Here is a 22,442-nt window from a genome sequence, read left to right as displayed (position 1 = left end):
AAATATGCATTTTCATATTGGATTCACTTCTATTAGATAACCCACCTGACTATTTTCTACTACCTGCAAAATCATACAAAATTGGGAGGTTGATTGTCCATTTTATGCTGATGTCAAAAGTTGAAGTAACCTCAGTCAAATGTAATTTAAAGGTGTCATCATTTCATTAATTTCAAAAATAAATCATAACGTTACATTCAGTCTGGAAGCTGACCAAAACATTGCACTCTTATGTTGGGGCTTGAATGCCTAGGGTTTGAGTAGGGATCTCTAACGAATCAATATTTTCCTTCAGCTTAATAAACAGTCATTGAACAAATTCTAAAATACAAGGCTGAGAGTGCATTGCAGTCAATTTGGATAATTGAAGAATAAACCAATTTTGTGCAATTTATCAAAAATCGACACGTCCTAGATTTTGTACAAAAATAAGACAATGGAAGATATCCTGAAATGAGTTCCATTTTAATGAGAATGGTTACCCAAGTTCTAGAACGTAGAACATAGAACATAGAACTTCTGAGTTTTTCTTTTACATAAAAGCAGGTGAATTAGGAGCAGGGGTAAGCCTTTGCTCTCCTCAAGCTTGCTTCACCATCAATAAGATTTTAACCACAAATTCACATTTCCATCTATCCTTATTAACTTTCAATGTTTTGCTTAAGAAGAATCCATTTTTCTGCTCCTTAATGTTCAAGGAATTTGCTTCCAACACTTTCTCAGGAAGAGAATTTCAAAGAGCCATGGGCCACTGAGGGGAAAAAAAAACTTTCTTTATTTTCTGTTTTAAATAAGTGACCTCTGATTTTTAAACAGTGATCCCTAGTTTTATATTCTCCCATAAGAGGAAAGATCCTGGCCACGTTTAGAAGCTCAGTAGGCCTGGCAGCATCTGTAAAGAGAAAACAGAGTTAATGTTTCAAGTCTTTCTTCATAACTGAAAGCACCTAGGAAAATATAGTAATTATTCTGGTAGTGGGTAGAGGGTGGGAAGAGAGAAGGTGAGATTAGAATGAGCGGATAGGTAAAGAGGGACCCATTTGCTCACTCCTTTTCCCCCAACCCCATGCCCCACCCTGTCATCAACATAAATGTGCATTCCAGAAAGAACAATTCCTGTTTTCAATACTGTGCCTGCTTTTCATAGTCTTTCGCAACATCACCTGAAAGGTACATTATGATGTTCCACTACTGTTTCAAATGGCAGAATAAAGTTTTTCTCGACAAAGTGAAATTAAATGAAGAATCCAGTCATCCCCATTATTTTGGATAGTGTTACTTCAAATGTAATGAAATACTTCAAATCTAGTTAATTCTATTCAATTTCAAACTGTGTGAGGGAAAAGGTTTATGCTGTATATGAAGTGAGTAGAACATAGAACATAGAACATAGAACAGTACAACACAGAACAGGCCCTTCAGCTCACGATGTTGTGCCGACCATTGATCCTCATGTACGCACCCTCAAATTTCTGTGACCATATGCATGTCCAGCAGTCTCTTAAATGACCCCAATGACCTTGCTTCCACAACTGCTGCTGGCAACGCATTCCATGCTCTCACAACTCTCTGTGTAAAGAACCCGCCTCTGACATCCCCTCTATACTTTCCTCCAACCAGCTTAAAACTATGACCCCTTGTGTTAGCCTTTTCTGCCCTGGGAAATAGTCTCTGGCTATCAACTCTATCTATGCCTCTCATTATCTTGTATACCTCAATTAGGTCCCCTCTCCTCCTCCTTTTCTCCAATGAAAAGAGACCAAGCTCAGTCAACCTCTCTTCATAAGATAAGCCCTCCAGTCCAGGCAGCATCCTGGTAAACCTCCTCTGAACCCTCTCCAAAGCATCTCTTCCTCAATAAATTGTGTGTCACAGTTCAGCTTTTAATTTATTTATTTTAGACACCTGTTCTGGGTTGCAGTGATGTGAGGCATTGGTCTGGGAAATCTATGGGAATGATACCAGGTGTACCATGCCATGCAAGGCTAATTAAAGAATCTTGCATGGAGACCTGACACAGCTAGTTCATTGCCATATGTCACAGGATTATACCAGACTGGAATTCCAAAGGTGTAGTGCAACTTCTGAAAAAAATTTAAGGCTTTGGAAGAATATGTAAAATATTCTAAATTCTGTCTTAGACTTCAGTTGTTTTTAAAAAAAAGTCTTTTTAAAAGTGTTTTCAATTCTAACAAGGGGAAGAAAACAGTGAATGTTGCTGCTAAGCATGGTGCTCAGACGCAGCCGTTTTCCTTTATGCACTAAGCTGTGACTGTCACCTTCTTAGTGCAGTCCACTGTGGCAATTATCTTCTGAATGCATCAGGCTTACCTTGTACGTTGTTAACTTAAATTTGTTCAGATCATATTTACTTAATTGAAGTTTAGTTTATGCTCTTGTTATGGTGTATCATTTTTGAAACAATTACCATCATTAAACCACTTGGAATGAAAATCATCAGATTGTTCAATGTTCTTAGGTATAACATACATTTCCCAAGTATCACAATGCCCTGCTTTAATTTAGAAGGTACAGTTTCATCATGGGCCTCCAGGATACTAGTAGCACTTTGAACATGTATTTCTGTTGCTAATGTTAAATTATCACCAATTAGATTCTTCTAAATTTCTAAGGAAACTCACATTTTCAAAGGTGAAGTGAGAAATGATTCTACTGACTATTAATAGTTCACAAAAAAGACAAGATTTCCAGTTGGTCTGAATATTGTTTTTGGAGAGTCTTTTTCCCATGTTGTGGATGTGCCGATGTTGGACTGGGGTGCTCAAAGTTAGAAGTCGCATGACGCCAGGTTATAATACAACAGCTTGATTTGAAATCACAAACTTTCAGAGCACATCCATTTGGTTTGTCTCCAGTATGACTTTATTTGTAGTTTTTTGTAATTATCTCTCTGCCTCAATTAATTGGATATTATGTCATTCATGTGCTTGTTATTCAACTGTTGACACTTCAGTCACACCCCCAATACTCTTGGTAACTTGCAGAGGCTTATTGTTTGACACTCCATTCACACTGCTGTATAACTTTTTGATCTCTCCACCCTTGATATCTCTGCCTATAAAGTCTGTGTGTGTGCTCTTCTCTCTTACTTCACCTGATGGAAGGGCTGTTCTTTAAAAACTTGTGATTTCAAATAAACCTGTTGGGGTGTAACCTGGTGTCACGAGTCTTTCTCCAAGTAGTCAAAATTCATTCAGCACAGAATTGTGATGTAACGCAAACTAGCACTTATGCTAGCACTAACAGTTTGTTGCTTTCATTAGAAAGTTCAAATTCTACTTTGAGATTGCCCACCATCTATAAAGGAACAAGTCAAGATAGTGATGGAATACTCCCCACTTTCCCGAATGAGTGCAGATCCCAACAACATTCAAGAAGTCTGACACCTTTGAGGACAAAGCATCCCACTTGAATTTCACGACATTCACAAACATACACCTATTTCATTGCCGATGCTCAACTGTAGTAATATGTGCAATCTACAACATGCGGGCATAGAATGTAGGGGCACAAGTAGCCCATTCAGCCCTGGGTCCTGCTCCAGCTTCCAATAAGATCATGGTTGATAGTGTAGGTTAACTCAATTAGCTGGATGGCTGGTTTGCATTGCAAAGTAATGCCAAAAGTGTGTTCAATCCCTACACCAGTTGAGGTTACCATGAAAGATTCTCCTCAACCTCTTCCCCTTGCTTGAGGCATGGTGACACTCAGGTCACCCTGTCTAATGACAGACAGGGTTTAGTAGGACTTCAGCCATTTTACCTTTACCTGCTTTCTGGCTCCTGCCTCTCTTGTATAAAGATTTATGTTTATATATTTTTCAATCTGCTGATACCTATTCACAAACCAAGGGAATGTGGTAAATTATAACCTATTGTATTAAATAAACGGATTATAACAGATTATATGCTTCTACAATCTCTGCAGCACTTCTTTTAATATCCCAGAATGTAGGCCAAGCAGTCTTGGGGGCTTGTTAGCCTTTCGGTCTAATTGTTTTCTCAGAGTATTCCCTCAGTGACGGTGAATACGTTAAGTACCTATTTGCCATTCAGTTCTAATTTTCAAGTATACTTGCAAAGATTTGTGCAGTGAAGACAGGTACGAAATTACCTGTTCAGACACCTCTTCCATTTCCTTGTTTTTCATGATTAATCCCCAGGCTCACTCTGTAGAAGACAACAAACACTTTAGTTGCTTATTACCTATTTAAAAGCAGTAGAAGTCCTCTATGACACGGTTGTCTCTGTCTAAAAAACAAGACCACACTATAATTAAACCATAAATCAAGAGTTTGATTGAGCCAAAGAATGAATCAGTTTGACCACAGATGAGGGAAGAGTCAGGACAGAGGTGAAGGGGTGAGTCAGATTAGGCTGAGGAGGGAGTTGGGTTGAGCTGGTATTAAAGGGGTAGTCAGATCAGGCCAAGGACTAGTTGTGTTGGTACAAAGAGGAAAGTGTATGGACTGAAGCCAAGGAAGGGTAGTAGTGTCAAGAAGAAGCCATATTCAACCATGAGGCACCCATGTTATAAGTGAGGTAAATTGATGCTCATGAGATTGGACTTCCACAGCATTTGTAAACTCTTGCTATCTGGTTTTATATTATTGGTTAGCTTCTTCTCATACTCTACATTCCCCTTTTTATCATTTTGCCATTCTTGCTGGTTCTTAAGTTCAGATCATTCTTCTTGTTCAACACTTTTAATATGATACCACTATTAACTAACTTATTTAGCCACAAGCAGAAATGAAGAGCTGATTAGAGGGTCTAGAGAAAACAAGGCCAGCAAATTGTGCATCTTCTAAGCTCACTGTGTTCCCCTGCAGCACATGCAGCAGAGGCGACGAAATGAGAGGGAGCCCTCAGTTACATGAGGTAATATTTAATATAGAACTGACTGCGATGGTGCACACATCAGGCTCATGATCTGGTTGTTCTCCCTCTGGAGGTTGGTGCACCACAGGACATGGCTGGTCCTGTTGATCCTGCCTCAGTAGCCTTTGATATCAATTCCACTGGTGCTGTATTATGTCTGTGCCACCATTCGTTTAGTTTTCGGAAACCTATGCAGCTAGTGAAAACATACAGCCATATTCCTGGCACGCTCTACAACTACCAAGCTTAAACAAATAGTGCACCTAGGAACAGACCATTTAGTCCACTAAGACTGTGTCAACGCAAGATGCCTTTCTATTCTAAAAACCTCTTGCCTCTATGCAGTCCATATCCTGCCTATTCATATATCTCTAAGATGTTGTGGTTGGTTGACTCACCAAGCTGCTTTGTTGTTTCGCGGACGTCTCAATGCTATGCTGGGTAACATCATCAGTGCAGCCTCCGATGAAGTACAGTTGTGTTTTCCTGCCTGTCACTTAAACTCTGCTGTCCGTTGAGCTGGATTACCTCACTTACGGTTTTTCTTCGCAATGGTGTGTATATATAAATCAGAAGCGAGGTAATCCAGCTCAACGGAGAGCAGAGTTTAAATGACGGACAGGAAAACACAACAACGCTTCATTGGAGTCTGCGCTGATGATGTTACCTAGCATAGCAATGAAACATCCGCTGAACAACGAACCAGCTTGGCGGCCAACCAACCTCAATATTCATATATCTGTCAAGATGCCTCTTAAACGTTGCTATTTTATCAGCCTCCACCATGTTCTCTGTAAATGTATTCCAGGTACTTATCATGCTCTGTGTTTAAAAATTTGCCTCTCACATCTCTTGTAAACTTACTCACTTCTACGTTAAACCTATGTCCCCTAGTAACTGACATTTCTACCCTGGGGAAAACTACTCTGACTATCCATGCCTGTTATAATTTTGTAAACTTCTGTCAGGTTGTTCCTCATCCTTCAAGGTTCAAGTGAAAACAAAATACGTTTGTTCAATCTCTCCTCAGAGCAGTACCCTCCAAGCCAGGCAACATCCCAGTAAACCATTTCTGTATGATCTCCAAAGCCTTCACATTCTTTTTGAGGTGTGGCAACCAGAGCTGTACTCACTATTCCAAATGTGGCCTAACTAAAGTTCTGTACAGCTGCAACATGACTTGCTAATTTTCATACTCTATGCCCGACTGTTGAAGACAAGCATGCTATATACTTCTTGACCACCTTATCCTATTGTGTTTCCATTTTCAGGGAACTGTGGACCTGTATACCTAGATCCCTCTGTGTGTTGATGCCACTACCATTTACTGTACACTTCCCTCCTGCATTAAATCTTTCAAAATGCATCACATCTCATTTGTCCGAATTAAATTCTGCCTGCCGTTTTTCCACCCACGTCTCAGCCAACCTACATCCTGCTGTATCCTCTGGCAATCTTCCTCACTATCCACAGCTCCCCAATCTTATGTCTTCAACACACTTATGAATCATGCCACCTTCATTCTCCTCAATCATTTACATATATTACAAACAACAGGAGTCCCAACTCTGATCCATGCGGAAAACCACTAGTCACAGATCTCTAGTCCGAAAAATACTCCTCCATCGTTGCTCTCAGCCTTCTATGACTAAGGCAGTTCTGCTTCCATCTTGCCAGTTCACCGTGGATCTCATGTGACTTTACCTTATGTATGAGCCTGCCATGATGGGCCTTCTTAAAAGCCTTGCTAAGGCCTACATAGAAAACATCTACCACTCTTCCCTCATCAATCATCTTTGTCACATCCACACAAGCCTCAATCAAGAGTGAGAAATGACCTTCTTTGCACAAAACTATGTTGCATGTCACTAATAATCCACAGATTTCCAAATGTAAATAAATTCTATCCAAAACAATCCATTTTGATAAGTTCCCTATCACTGATTTAAGGCTCATCGGCCTGTAATTTCTCAGGTTATCCCCATTGTTCTTCTTCAACAATGTAACAACGTTGGTACTATCCAGTCCTCTGGGACATCAACTGTACCCAAAGAGGATGCAGAGATTTCATACAAGGCCCAGATAATTTCCTTACCTTCTTCCCTCCACATTTTGGGTTTGATCCCATCAACTCCTGGAAACTTGTCTACCATAATGTTTTTTAAAACGCCACATCTCTTCCTTTTTCATATTAACATGCCAAATTACTCCTTCCAAGACTCGTCATCCACATGTCTTTCTCCCATGTGAATACTGATGCAAAGTATTAATAGCTGCCTTTTTGCTCCTTATATGTGTATGGAATGCCTTAGGATTTTCTTTAATCCTGTTTGTCAAAACATTTCATGGCCTCTTTTAACATTCCTAGTTGCTTTTTTTAAGTCTTTCCTGCTTTCTTCGTGTTCTTCAAAGAATCTGTTTGTCTTCAATTTCCTAAACATTATGTATGCCTCCTTTATCTTTTTGACTGAGCTCTCAATTTCTCTTGCCATCCAAGATTCTTGAATCTTGTTATCCTTAACTTTCATTTTCACAGGAACATACTCGTCCTGAACTCTAACCATTCCCCCTTTAAAAGACTGCTGTGGCATGGTGGTCAGTGGTTAGGACTGCAGCCTCACAGCACCAGGGACCTGGGTTCAGTTCCAGCCTCGGGCAACTGCCTATGTGGAGTTTTTGTGTTTTCCCCGTTTCTGCCAGGCGCTCTAGTTTCCTCACACAGTCCAAAGATATGGAAGCTAGGTGGACAGGCCATGCTAAGTTGCCCATGGTGTTCAGGAGTGCGTGGGTTATAGGGGTGGGTCTGGGAGGGATGCTCGAAAGGTTGGTGTGGACTTGTTGGGCCAAAGGGCCTGTTTCCACACTGTAGGGATTCTGTAATTCCTAAATGCAAAATGTGGTTTTAGCCTCCCCAGTTCCTGCCTAATGTTGTGGTAGTTAGCCTTCCATCAATTTAGTACTTACACCCAAGGGCTGCTCTTATCCTTATCCACAAGTAATTTAAAACTTACAGAATATGGTGGCTGTTCCCAAAATGCTCCCTCAATGAAAGTTTGATCACCATGCCATGCTCATTTCCCAATACAAGTTCTGATATTGCCCTTCCCTAGTTGGAGTTCAAAAAACCATCCAAGGCACACGCAACAAAATGTCTCCCATTCAAGCCCTGGCACTAAAGTTAGTCCCAATCAATACAGGGGAAATTAAAATCACCCAAAATGCCAACCCTGTTGTTTTCAAATTTTTATGTAATCTGCCCACGTATCTATTCTTCTACCTCTCGCTAGCAGTTGGGAAGCCTGTAGTACAATCTCACCAAAGTGACTGCACCCTTCCTATTTCTGAGCTCTACCCATGTGGTTTAGCAGGTTAAACTGTCCAAGATGTCCTCTGTCAGCACAGCTGTGATATTCTCTTTTATCAGTAACGCAACTATCCACCTCTTTTACATCCCTCTCTATCATGCCTGAAACACCTAAATCTTGGAATGTTAAGCTGCTAATCTTGTCATTCTCTCAACCAAGTCTCTGTCATAGCTACAATATCCTAGATATATATGTTAATCTAAGCTTTAAATTTATCTGCCTTACCAATCATACTCTTTGCATTTAAAACAAGTACACTTCAGACCACCAGTCCTGTTGTGTTCAGTAACCTCCCCTTGTCTGTTCTTCCTCTTAGTCTTACTAGCCTTAGCCTTAGACACATCCTCTTCATTTTACTTTCTGATTTACTGTTCTGGTTCCTGCGCCAACACCCTCGCCCCACTCTCACTCCTGCCACACTAGTGAAAACCCTCCTGAGTGGCATTAGAAAACCTATCTACCATATGGTGCATCTCCGGTTAGGTGTTTAGCATCCTTCTTGTGTAGGTCCCATATGCCCCAATAGACATCCCAATGATTCACATACTTGAAGCCCTCCCTCCTACACTCACTATTCCACCACGCATTTAACTGTGCTATCATTCTTTTCTTAGCCTTACTGGCACGTAGCACAGAAATAATCCTGACATTACTTTTCCTAGGATACCCTACAAACTTCCATCTTGTGGGAATGTTTCAGACCTGGCCATCTCCCCAGCCAGGATCTATACCACGTGAAGCTTTTAGCAACATCATAGGTACATGGCACAGTGCACTTTGTTGAATTTCCTTCTGGCATAAGCCATTTTCCCTTCTCAGGCATAATAGTCAGCTAACCTTCACGTAAGCTCTTGTCAAAACCATTTCACCTAGATGTGGCATGTGAAACTGACATCAAAACTTGGCATTCCCCACTTACTTTGCACTCTTCACCTTGTACGTCAGGAAATCTCAGCAGGAAAGCCAAGATGGCAGTCCATTAGACAATTGGACAGCACCAATATGAAAGACCAGGTATTGAATGAATCTTCCCTACTGTAGACCTTGGTGAAAACCTGAGATATCTTAGAATCAATCAGGTCAGAGTATATGACTTCATGAGGGCCGGTTCAAGTTTGATGCCTAGAGTTGTTGACTTGCTGCTCAAGTGGGAATCAAAGATACATAATCAATACTGTAAAACCACTGCACTGTTGATTATTGTGCTGCCCCTTCAGGTGGTCGCACAATCCAGGCTTCAACTCTGCCCCTCTCCATGAAAAATTGTTCCTTACATAAATTATGCTTTTGATCTTTATCTAAAGATATAGTAGTTGTAGTGCTGACTTGCAGCTTCACACGCTAAAATGCCCTCCCCCCAATTCTCTATCATGCCCAGCATTTCATGATCTCTGTTGATATATGACTGTCCACCATTTCTGCTAAACCCTTTTAAATTCTTATTAATGTCTCCATTTTACCTCACAAAACAAGTATCTATCTTCCCTAGAAATTTGTGTTTTCAGGTTCTTTGGCCACCACTCCTTCCTTTTTAAGATCTTGTACTCCCCCACCAAATTCTAACATGTTCCATGTTACATTATACAACTGCCCTCTATGAATGTAATTATACCCTCAGTTAGCCAACCAAAGCTGACCAATACCTAGACCTAAAACTGCCCACTTTCTGGGCAAGACACTGGATGAGACCCTAGAACCCTCTCAGGGTCGCTGTACCTCAGCCCTGATTGAATGTGGCCCATCACCCAGTTGGATTTTTCTGTGACTAACCAACCACCAAATCTCATGCCAAATTCAGAAGATTTCCATTAATATCCATGCCCCAATCCCTGGATTGAAAGGAATCTGAGCCCCAGACTTGAATGGGACCAACAACCGAACTGACCTTTGTTGATCCTCAGACTAAGCGCAGTCTAGCTTCTGGATTGACTATGGGCATACCTCTTGAATGTTTGGAATCCACGCTCACTCCACTAACCATGCCTCCTTCTTCCCATTCACACATTACCATATCATGTGTTTGCCACATGCACTCCAATGTTGGCTGCAGGCACATGCGCCATCTCTGACATTGACACAGCACCAAACCATACATGTAGCACCCTTCACATAAATGCAGAACTTAGCTGCTGTCTGAAGGTTTGGTAACTATGATAGGAAGAAATCTGACCAGAACCTATGAAGTGAGAACTCAAGGCCTACTCTATGTGCAGTGCTAGTCCCAGTTGATTTACGAATTTTAAACAACACTAGAAAACTCACAATACTTCTATAACTTAGACAGAACAAGTAAAGATCAATAAGCTACAAATGTCTAGGCTACAAATTACTTTTCAAACAGCCCTGCAGGTGAGTGATTCGTGCTGCAGGGCTCATGTTCAGCTGCATGTGTTCAAGAGAGGGCATTAGCTGAAGCACTGAGGTCAAAAATGGCAACAGTGGTGTAAAATCAGTGGTATCACAATCCACCTCTTTGCTGCTTCTGTTACATATTTTTATTTACCTTTTGTTTCTCATTGTGACTCTGAGAGTTAACCAACTAACCTAGAACAGTACTTTATTTAGAATCAAAAACAAAGTTGATAGAAAAGCTCAGCAGGTCTGGCAACAGTTCTGTGAAGGAAAAGACAGAGTTAACATTTTGGGCCCAGTGACTCTTCCTCAGAACTGATCGTGGCTGGGAAAACATCAGTTTACATGCAAGAAAAAAGGGAGGGGGGATGGGGTAAGGAGTAAACATTAGGATAGAGCCTAAAGAAAGAGAAGAGCAGTGGGACAGTCAAAGAGTTGATAACGATCAGGCCGGGATGGTGAATAGTTGTTAATGGGGACTTCATTTAGAATTCTCAGATACCCCTTTAGAACATAGAACATAGAACAGTACAGCACAGAACAGGCCCTTCAGCCCACAATGTTGTGCCGACCATTGATCCTCATGTATGCACCCTCAAATTTCTGTGACCATATACATGTCCAGCAGTCTCTTAAATGACCCCAATTGAAGTAAAAAAACACAGAACAGCTTACTCCTGATTTTTTTTCTCTCTCTCTAGAATGTTACTTTATCACTTGAAACATTGCTCCAATTTGTTTCAGTCCTTCAGGCAATTTGTATGAGATTTTGTAAAATGATAGCAAAACATCCTTATTTAAAATGCAGCTTTCAAAGCATGGAAACTTATGAAAGTTTTTTTTTAAATGCTAGCAGAGCCTAAAACCCGTGCACAGTTAATTCCTTAATTCAGTCTTTCACATTTCTACCACAAAATATTCCGTTGCCTCTATGCTGTAAACCCAGTGTTACCAGTTAGGATTGCAGTAGAGATAATGGGAACTGCAGATGCTGGAGAATCTAAGATAACAAAGTGTGGAGCTGGATAAACACAGCAGGCCAAGCAGCATCTTAGGAGCACAAAATTTGATGTTTCGGGCCTAGACCCTTCATCATTTGGTGCCACTGAAATCTTCAGAATTAGACAGCTTTTTCTTTTATATTAACTTCAACTTTTTACCCTTGAATATGATTGTTCGCAAAAACACAATTCCATTCATGTTTATTCGACAGAATATGAAGTTTCAAACGGCCAAGCATTAGTAGACACATAGGAGGCTGGAAGAACACAGCAAGCAAGGCAGCATCTGGAGAAAAGGAGAAGTAAATGTTTCGGGCATTACCTGTTTTGCTGTGTTCTTCCAGCCTCCAGTTTGTCTATCTTAGATTCCAGCATCTGCCGTTTGTTTGTCTGCGGCCAAAGCATTCGTACCTGCTGTAGGTTTAAAAAAAAGCTGGGAGTGCAAATTGGTGAGTTGTGGAAATCAGGAACATGTTTGTTAGGTTATTTTTTTCCCTTATTCATTTGCAGGATGAGGCAGGCAGCATTTATTGCCCAGAGGGCAGTTAGGAGTCAACCACATTGCTGCAGGTCTGGAGTCACGAGACTAAACCAGGCAAGGATGTTAGTTTCCTCCCCTAAAGGACATTAGTGAACTAGATGAGTTTTTTCTGACAATCGATTCACAGTTATCATTAGATTCTTAATTCCAGATGTTTATTGAATTCTAATCCCACCATCTGTTGTGGTAGGGCTTGAACCTAGGTCCTCAGGATATTATCTGGCTCTCTGGATTAGCAGTCCAGCAATAATACCACTACACCATTGACTTTCCAGGTATTTCTGCTGTAACAAGTATTTTGTGAACACAAGATAATAAAATGTGAGGCTGGATGAACACAGCAGGCCCAGCAGCATCTCAGGAGCACAAAAGCTGATGTTTCGGGCCTAGACCCTTCATCAGAGAGGGGGATGGGGAGAGGGAACTGGAATAAATAGGGAGAGAGGGGGAGGCGGACCGAAGATGGAGAGTAAAGAAGATAGGTGGAGAGAGTATAGGTGGGGAGGTAGGGAGGGGATCGGTCAGTCCAGGGTAGACGGACAGGTCAAGGAGGTGGGATGAGGTTAGTAGGTAGATGGGGGTGCGGCTTGGAGTGGGAGGAAGGGATGGGTGAGAGGAAGAACAGGTTAGGGAGGCAGAGACAGGTTGGACTGGTTTTGGGATGCAGTGGGTGGGGGGGAAGAGCTGGGCTGGTTGTGTGGTGCAGTGGGGGGAGGGGACGAACTGGGCTGGTTTAGGGATGCAGTAGGGGAAGGGGAGATTTTGAAACTGGTGAAGTCCACATTGATACCATTAGGCTGCAGGGTTCCCAGGCGGAATATGAGTTGCTGTTCCTGCAACCTTCGCGTGGCATCATTGTGGCACTGCAGGAGGCCCATGATGGACATGTCATCTAAGGAATGGGAGGGGGAGTGGAAATGGTTCGCGACTGGGAGGTGCAGTTGTTTGTTGCGAACTGAGCGGAAGTGTTCTGCAAAGCGGTCTCAAAGCCTCCGCTTGGTTTCCCCAATGTAGAGGAAGCCACACCGGGTACAGTGGATGCAGTATACCACATTGGCAGATGTGCAGGTGAACATCTGCTTAATGTGGAATGTCATCTTGGGGCCTGGGATAGGGGTGAGGGAGGAGGTGTGGGGGCAAGTGTAGCATTTCCTGCGGTTGCAGGGGAAGGTGCCGGGTGTGGTGGGGTTGGAGGGCAGTGTGGAGCGAACAAGGGAGTCACAGAGAGAGTGGTCTCTCCGGAAAGCAGACAGGGGTGGGGATGGAAAAATGTCTTGGGTGGTGGGGTCGGATTGTAAATGGCGGAAGTGTCAGAGGATGATGCGTTGTATCCGGAGGTTGGTAGGGTGGTGTGTGAGAATGAGGGGGATCCTCTTTGGGCATTCCACATTAAGCAGAGGTTCACCTGCACATCTGCCAATGTGGTATACTGCATCCACTGTACCCGGTGTGGCTTCCTCTACATTGGGGAAACCAAGCGGAGGCTTGGAGACCACTTTGCAGAACACCTCCGCTCATTTCGCAACAAACAACTGCACCTCCCAGTCGCAAACCATTTCCACTCCCCCTCCCATTCCTTAGATGACATGTCCATCATGGGCCTCCTGCAGTGCCACAATGATGCCACCCGAAGGTTGCAGGAACAGCAACTCATATTCCGCTTGGGAACCCTGCAGCCTACTGGTATCAATGTGGACTTCACCAGTTTCAAAATCTCCCCTTCCCCAACTGCATCCCTCAACCAGCCCAGTTCGTTCCTTCCCCTCACTGCACCACACAACCAGCCCAGCTCTTCCCCCCCACCCCCTGCATCCCAAAACCTGTCCAACCTGTCTCTGCCTCCCTAACCTGTTCTTCCTCTCACCCATCCCTTCCTCCCACCCCAAGCCACACCCCCATCTACCTACTAACCTCATCCCACCTCCTTGACCTGTCCGTCTTCCCTGGACTGACCTATCCCCCCCCTACCTCCCCACCTATACTCTCTCCACCTATCTTCTTTACTCTCCATCTTCGGTCCGCCTCCCCCTCTCTCCCTATTTATTCCAGAACCCTCTCCCCATCCCCCTCTCCGATGAAGGGCCTAGGCCCGAAACATCAGCTTTTGTGCTCCTGAGATGCTGCTTGGCCTGCTGTGTTCATCCAGCCTCACATTTTATTATCTTGGAATTCTCCAGCATCTGCAGTTCCCATTATCTCTTTTGTTAACACAAATTGGCTTTAACACGATTGATGAATAGTTAATGCTGTTTGGATAATGCAAACGTCCTGCTCTACAAGTATAGCGATTTTATATGGCGATTTCCCTCTGACGCGATTTTCAACAATACAAGGATTTTCAATATTGCAAGAGTGCAACTATCATGTTTATGGGAGAAATACCTGTACAAGTAACTGAAGTCCGTTTAAACACGTGTGGGCAGTATAGGAACTTTGTGCTGCATACTAATTATACTGTAGCAATGGGAGACCCTGTGTAGCACTCCTTAGTTTTAAACCACTTAAAAGCTAACCTGCACTAGTTAAAGTCACAGCAAGTTGCATTTAGATGCAGCAAGAACTATAATTGGTTCCAGAAGAGTTGAAGATTAGCAAATGCATACAGAGATGGCACACTAAAATATAAAATTTATTCCATGCTTCACTGGAGATCTTGTTTCGAAGGTGTGCGTAAAGCAGTCTTGTTCCCTGAGGACACCCTCCAGATACATACTGGGAAGACATTGATAGGAGGTAGCTGTTTCAGCCAATACCATAGGCTCTAATGCAAAGGAACTGGTGCATTACCCGAAGAGTTTTAATAACTTCAGGTGAGTGGATGAGGTCAATGAGTGCATCCTTACATGCCAAATCCCACTAACTATATTATTAATCTTCCCACACTACTATTCATCACAAGCCATCACATATCAGCCCAGAATCATACCTCATATTTTTGGCTTCGTCTCATTATCACACCATTAGCACTGTTGCTAAAGGTACACTCACTCAACCAGAGGTTTCTGAGATCCAACTGGAGGTTGCTGAGACATCGTTTGTTTGCATTCTGTGGGTGGACTTTGCCATCAGTTTGGGTTTGAAGGGTATCATGTTCTTAAGGAACAGTTAGGCCCAGTTAGGTAGTGTTTCTATCCCTCCTTGGTGCAACCAAAAAAAAAGGAGAGGCAAAGTTCAGAAGAGAGGAAACAGAACATTGTGAGAAGAAGGTTGGCAGTGAAAATTCCAGCTGGTAAAGGAACATGAGCCTAAACAGCCTCTGGAAAGTGTCGTTAGTGAATAACAGGTAAGTTTAGAGAATTGTTCTTGGAGCGTAGAACATCAGAAGTTTCAGTGTAATGCGAAAAATATTTTTCATTGTAAGGATTAGTTAACTTAAAGGTTTGAGACATGGCAGCAGAGTTCCAAATCATACAGGTAGTTCTGCTATAATGCGTGTTTCATTTCATGCAAATTGGCTCTAACACAAATGATGAATAGTGGGCGCTGTTCGGATAATGTGAACTTTCTGATGTCCCAGTATAGTGATTCTCTATAACGATTTCCCTATAACGCAAGTTTCAATGGCATCACACAGGAACACAACTATCACATTACAGAACAACCTGTAGTCTGTTCCTCTTGTTCAATGTGGAAGCCAGGCATGTTTCCAGTGCCTGGGGCCTGAATGTGGACAAGAAATGTCTCCAGCTACAGCTCCTGGAAGCCCAAGTTTGGATGCAGTGGACCATTCGCTGGGTGGACAGTATCGTGGATAGCACGTATAGCGAGATAGTCACACCACAGAGTCAGACTCTGTAGGCAGGAAGGGAATGGGTGATCACCAGGCAGAGCAAGAGGGCTAAGTAGGCAGTTTAAGAATCTTCTGTAGCTTTTTGCCAGCAAAACAGATATGCTGTTTTGGATGCTGTTCAGGGAATGGCCTCGCAGGGATAACAGGAGCAGATAAATTCATGGCATCACGGTTGGTTGTGCTGAAGAGAGAGGGAGAATTGGGCATAGAAATCTACAGTTAAAGGGGATTCAATTCTAAGGGGATTAGATAAGCATTTCTGTGGCTGCAAACGAGAGCCCAGGATGGTGCGTTGTGTGGCATGGAGATGGGAATCAGAGGAGGAGGGCACTGGATGTAGAAATTGAGGGAGAGGTAGAAACCAAAGCAAACATGACTAAGAAGAGTAAGGAAATGCTGCTGAAAAGACAATGGGGTGTAGTCTGAAATGTATGTGTTTCAATTCAAGACGTATAATAGGCAAGGTAGATTAACTCAGAGCTTTGGTTAGTACTTGGATCTGTGACATTTTGTGATTATGGAGACTTGGCTGGAAGAGGGAATGGACTAACAGCTGAATGTCCAAGGATTTAGATGTTTCAGATATGATTGAAAGGAATGCAAAAGAGGTGGGTGAGTTGCATTACTGGGAAAGGGGTACATCACTGCTGTCCTGAGAGAAGATACATCAGAGAACTTGTGCAGTGAGGCAATATGGGTAGACCTCAGGAGTAGGAAACGTAAAATCATAGGATTGGGACGATACTACAGGGCCCCCAACAGCCAGCAGAAGGTAGAGGAGAAAATATGAAGATCGATTTTGAAAAGATGTAAAAACAGCAGGGTACCAATGTGGACTTCACAAGCTTCAAAATCTCCCCTCCTCCCTACCACATCTCAAAACCCAGCTTGTCCCCACCTCCCTAACCTGTCCTTCCTCCTAGCTGTTTCCTCCTCCCACCTCAAGCCCCACACCCATCTCCCACCTACTAGTCTCATCCCATATCCTTGAACTGTCTGTCCTCCCTGGACTGACCTATCCTCTCCCTAACTCCCCGCCTACACTCAACTTTACTGGCTCCACTCCCACCTCTTTGACCTGTCTGTCTTGTCTCCTCCTACCTTCTCCTCTATCCATCTTCCATCCACCTCCCTCTCTCCCTATTTATTTCAGAACACCCTTCCCCTCCCCCATTTCTGAAGAAGGGTCTAGGCCCAAAATGTCAGCCTTCCTGCTCCTCTGATGCTGCTTGGCCTGCTGTGTTCATCCAGCTCTACACCTTGTTATCTCAGATTCTCCAGCATCTGCAGTTCCTACTATCGCTAAAACAGAAGATGGTTGTTGTAGGTGATTTTAACACCCATTATATTGACTGGGAGTCACTTCGTGTTTAAATTGGGCAGAATTTGTAAGAACCACTCAGGAGGGTTTCTTGATACATTACGTAAACAGCCCAACCAGGGAAGGAGTTATGCTGGGCCCAGTGTTAGAAAATGCCCTGCCAGGTCAGTGAAGTTTCAGTGAAGTAGTATTTCAGGAGAAGAGAACTGTTAGTTTAAGATACTCATGGATACAAAGATAGTTGGAGGAACAGGTAATGTTGAGGAGGTGGTGAGGCTGCAGAAGGATTTGGACAGTTTAGGAGAGTGGGCAAAGAAGTGGCAGATGGAGTACAATGTGGGAAAGTGTGAGGTCATGCACTTTGGTAAGAAGAGTAAAAGCATGGACTATTTTCTAAATAGGGATAAAATTCAGAAGTCTGAAGTGCAAAAAGACTTGGGGATTGTAGTCCAGGATTCTCTCAAGGTAAACTTGCAGCTTGAGTCAGTAGTCAGGAAGGATAATGCAGTGTTGGCATTCATTTTGAGAGGACTTGAATATTAAAGCAGGGATGTACACTGAGGCTTTATAAGGCTCTGGTCAGGCCACATTTGGAGTATTGAATTTGGTTTTGGCCCCCTTATCTCAGGAAGAATGTACTGGCTCTGAAGCGGGTTCAGAGGAGGTTCACGAGATTGGTCCCAGGAATGGAAAGCTTAACATTTGTGGAACATTTGAAGACTCTGGGACTATACTCATTGAAGTTTAGGAGGATGAGGGGGGATCTATTTGAAATTTACAGGATACTGAATGGCCTGGACAGCGTGGATGTTGGGAAGATGCTTCCATTGGTAGGACAGACTAGGACTCAAGGGCACAGCCTTCGAGTAAAGGGAAGACCTTTTTAGAATGGAGATAAGGAGAAACCTCTTCAGCTAGAGAGTGGTGAATCAATGGAATTCACTGCCACAGAAGGCTGTGGAGACCAGGTCATTGAGCACATTTAAAACTGAGATAGATAGATAGATTCTTGATTATCAAGGGGGTCAAGGTTATGGGGAGATACTGGGAGAATGGGTTTGAGGAACCTATCAGCCATGATTGAATGGTGGAGAAGACTCAATGGGCCAAATGGCCTAATTTCTGCTCCTGCGTCTTATGGTGTAATGGACTGGGATAACAGTAGTCCTCGGGTAAAGTCATTAAACTGGGGGAAGGTAAACCACAACAATATTGATAGGAACAAGAGAATGTTGATTGGAGGCAGCTTTTTGAGGTTAAATCCACATTGGACATGTGAGTGTATTTCAAACAGAGGTTGATAAGAATTCAGGAGTGGAATGTTCCTGTGAGAATGAAGGATAAATTTGGCCAGTTAAGGTGAACCTTGGATGACCAGGCATGTTCAAAACGAAAAGGGAGGGAAGCATACGTAAGGTATAGTTGAATGGGAACTGATGAAACCAGAGCTACTTTCACTGACACACTTCCCTCTCTCAAGGAAAAGGGTGGCTCAAGACTGATGGTAGCAGCAACCGACTGAACACAATTACAACACTGAAGTGCCGAGGCAAAGAGCTCCTTCTGCCGCAACATGCCCTTGTTTTATCTGAGAAGTGCATCCTTGAGAATACTTAGATGTCACAATCATGAATACTTTCAAAAAAGGGAGCAAATCTGACTGTGGTAACTACAGGGGAATCTCCCTGCTGTCAACATTGGAAAAGTCATCGCCAAGGCCCTCCTCAACTGTCTCCTCCCTGTGGGTGATGACCTCCTCCTGAAATTGTAGTGTGGCTTTCGGCCATGTAGGGGCATAATGGACATGATTTTCATCACTCAACAGCTGCAGGAAAAATGCAGAGAAAGAACCCACCCCCCGTACATGAACTTCTTCGATCTTACAAAGGCCTTTGACACCGCCAATCAGGAGGCATTATGGAGCATCCTTCGACGCTTTGGTTGCACCTTGAAGTTTGTCACCATCTTTCACCTGCTCCACGATGACATGGAAGTTGTAATATCGACAAATGGCTCCACATGGACCCATTCCCCATTTGGTCTGGTGTCAAGCAGGGCTGTATCATTACCCCAACACTGTTCACGATCTACCTTGCTACAAAGCTTCATCTCACTGCTGACAAGCTCCCCACTGTTAGTCTTTTACCCCTGCTTCTCAAGAATCTATGTACTTCTGCCTTTAAAAGCATTTAAGGATTCTGTTTTCAAAGCCTTTTGAGGAAGCAAATAGTTTTTAGGTTTAAATGCCTGAAATTTAAGGTATGTAGGTAAATTGAGGATCTAAAGAGGGAATTGAATTATCTTCTGAAAGGACAAATGAAGAGGATCTTAGGTTAGGTTAGACAGTCAGTGAATTCCTCCTTCATAGGGCCATTGCAGACAGGGTGAGTGAATGGTTGCTTCCAGTGCTGTAACAGTAAGTAATAATTGCATATGTATTTGGCTAAGTTTTCTGCTGTATTACCCTCCATTACAACAGACACTAGGCTTTATAAAGTAGTTATTTGTTCTGAAGTGATTTGTACCATCTAGAGACAGTGAAAGGTTTTATATGAATGTAAACTCTTTATTTATCTGATGCCTGTACTGAACTGTACTATTTTGAATGAATATATTACATGCCTAATTAACAATCTGCTTAAGCTATTACATAATCAATAACATCCATGGGGGAACATTTCCTTTATACACTTTATGTAATTAAATCTTGTTTAAAAAGAGTGTACATATGATTTGATTGCACATGGTACACAGGAGTAATATCCATGTTATCAGCTCAATTTTACTTTAAAGTATCACTCAATAAAGAGATCATTGCACGAAAATATGAACGTGTCTTTGAAAGCAATGTAATTATAAAGATTTAACTACAGAAACACAAACTGGTGCAGAATTAGGACTCTCACAAAAACAATTTGCATTGCCTAGTTACCCATATCAAATAAATCAAAATATTTTCTAATGAGCTCGCAGGAAAAAAAACTTTGAGCAGTTTCCAGTATTCCTAAACTGGAAATGTATTTTCACCATTATTAATCACCAGTCATGATTAATGATTTTACAATTTACATTGAGTTAACCAGGAAAAGGACTGTAGGATAACGGATAATCAGGATAGCAACCTGTAACTAGTGTGCCATGGGGATCAGTGCTGTGGGCACAAGTATTTACAATACATATTAATTTGGATGAGGAAAGTGAACACACCATTGTCAAGTTTGTGAATGACATAAGAATGATGTGAAGACAAGTGCAAGCATGGCAGAGTCTGCAGAAGGATATAGAAAGATATAGGTTAAGTGAGAAGGCCAATACAGACTGGAATGTAATGTGGGAAAACTGAGGTTATGCATGCTGATGGGAAGAACAGAGGAGTTGAATATTATCTAAATTCAGAAAGATTGCAGCAAGCTGCAGAACCACAAAAGCTTCAATGAGTAACAGTGGTTAGCAACGGTCAGAACACAGCTAGAGTATTGTTTTTGGCCCCGTGTCTAAGAAAGATACACTGGCATTGGAGGAAGTTTTCTCGGCTGATATCTGACAAAGAAGGACTGTTTTATGAGAAGAGATTGAATAGTTTAAGAAGGTAGACGTTGGAATTTAAGCTAATGAGCTGCAAGCTTATTGAAACAATACTTTTAAGGGACTTGACAGGGTACACGCAGAAAGGATGTTTCCCTTGTGGCAGTATCTAGAACCGAGGGCATTATATCAGAATAAGTGACGCACATTTTAAAACCGATGAGGAGAAATTTCTTCTGTCAGAGAAAAGTTAATTTGTAGAGCCCATTACCAGAGAGGACTGTCAAAACTGAGCTGGTAAGTATATTCAAGGCTGAGATAGACAGACAGATTTTTAACCAATAAGGGAATTAAGAGTTAAGGCAGGAAAGTGGAGTTGTGGATTATCAGATCAGCCATAATCTCACTGAAGGGCAAAGCAGACTTGATGAGCTGATTGGCCTACTTCTGTCTTATGGTTGCGTGGGCTAGTGAAATTGTAACAAGAAAAAAATAGTTTTGATGTACAGTGTGCTGAAGGAGCTGATAATAATCAAATGATTCTCTCATTAAAACTGACAAGTCATAGCTATAGAGTTAACCACAAGTCTCAACTATTCAAATATTGCTTACATTTTCATGAATTAATATGCAATTATATGGATTACAGGTAGTCAGGAACCCATTTTGGAGTTTCCAGTGTTTAACATAGCTCCATTGCAACATTGCACCTCTTGAACTTCTGTATTGTGGTAAACATTTCTGGGAAATAGCCAGAATAATTGCTATACATACAAATTCATATACACAGCCCTTTGTGCCTGCTCAGCCATTCAATAAGATTATGCCTGATCTGTTCCACATTTTAATTTGCTCCTGACGACCTTTCATTCTAACAACCTATCAATCTTAAAAATTGCTAAATGCCTCCTTAGTCTCCATTGCCTGTTGAGGCAGAGAGTTCCAAAGTCGCTTAAACCTTTCAAAGAAAAAAAATCTCATCTGTTCTAAACTTAAACGCCTAATTTTAAAACTGTGCTCTCAGGTTTTAGACTCACCCACAAAAGAAACATTCTTTCCATATCCATCTTTCTGAGATTAACCAGGATCTTAAACACTTCAATGAAATCATTCATCAGTTCACTCCAGTGGAAACAAGCTCAGTCCATCCAATCATATCAGACAAATTGCTGATTCTAGGCATCAATTTCAGAAACCCTCTCCCTTTCAAAAATTTGATGAGTGAGAGGAATTTCAGAAAGTAGCTTTGAGGCCATTGTTTGCAATCTGCCAAATTGTGCATGAAGGAAAAATGAATACACTGGAATCTGAATGCTTCAAGAGATGATATTAGGTGAGAGGGAGTTTATGACAGAAGTAGCTATTAAGGGATTTGAAGGGGATGGTGCTAAATCTAATGAAAGCTGTGTAGCTAGTGTAGATCAGTAAGAACCTGCGTGATATCTAAGCAGAGTTAAGTAGGATGATGAGTGGGAAGCTGAATTTTTAATTTGTTTTAGGAGAGAGTGTGACACGTTGGCATAGAAAATCTGGGGAAATTATCTCTCCAATGTGACCCACACATATTAAGATTCCAGCAAGAGTGGGGAGAGGTATAGAATCAATGGCAAGAGATGTGAGTTCATAGCCAGGGCACTAACTTTGAT

General features: G+C 42.2%; 1 long non-coding RNA gene across 1 annotated transcript; it reads right to left on the bottom strand.

The window, feature by feature from the left end:
* Positions 1-230: 230 nt before the first annotated feature.
* LOC125458099 (uncharacterized) lies at positions 231-22,151 on the bottom strand. The gene is made up of 3 exons (XR_007248753.2): positions 21,834-22,151; positions 4,135-4,190; positions 231-892 (listed from the first exon to the last, which is right to left on the bottom strand). It is a non-coding gene; the product is annotated as an uncharacterized LOC125458099 (long non-coding RNA).
* Positions 22,152-22,442: the final 291 nt, after the last annotated feature.

The sequence above is a fragment of the Stegostoma tigrinum genome, chromosome 13, assembly GCF_030684315.1.
Source record: "Stegostoma tigrinum isolate sSteTig4 chromosome 13, sSteTig4.hap1, whole genome shotgun sequence".
Taxonomy (NCBI): Eukaryota; Metazoa; Chordata; class Chondrichthyes; order Orectolobiformes; family Stegostomatidae; genus Stegostoma; species Stegostoma tigrinum.
The sequence above is the reverse complement of the archived record's forward strand: the minus strand, read 5'-3'. Positions and strand labels throughout refer to the sequence as shown.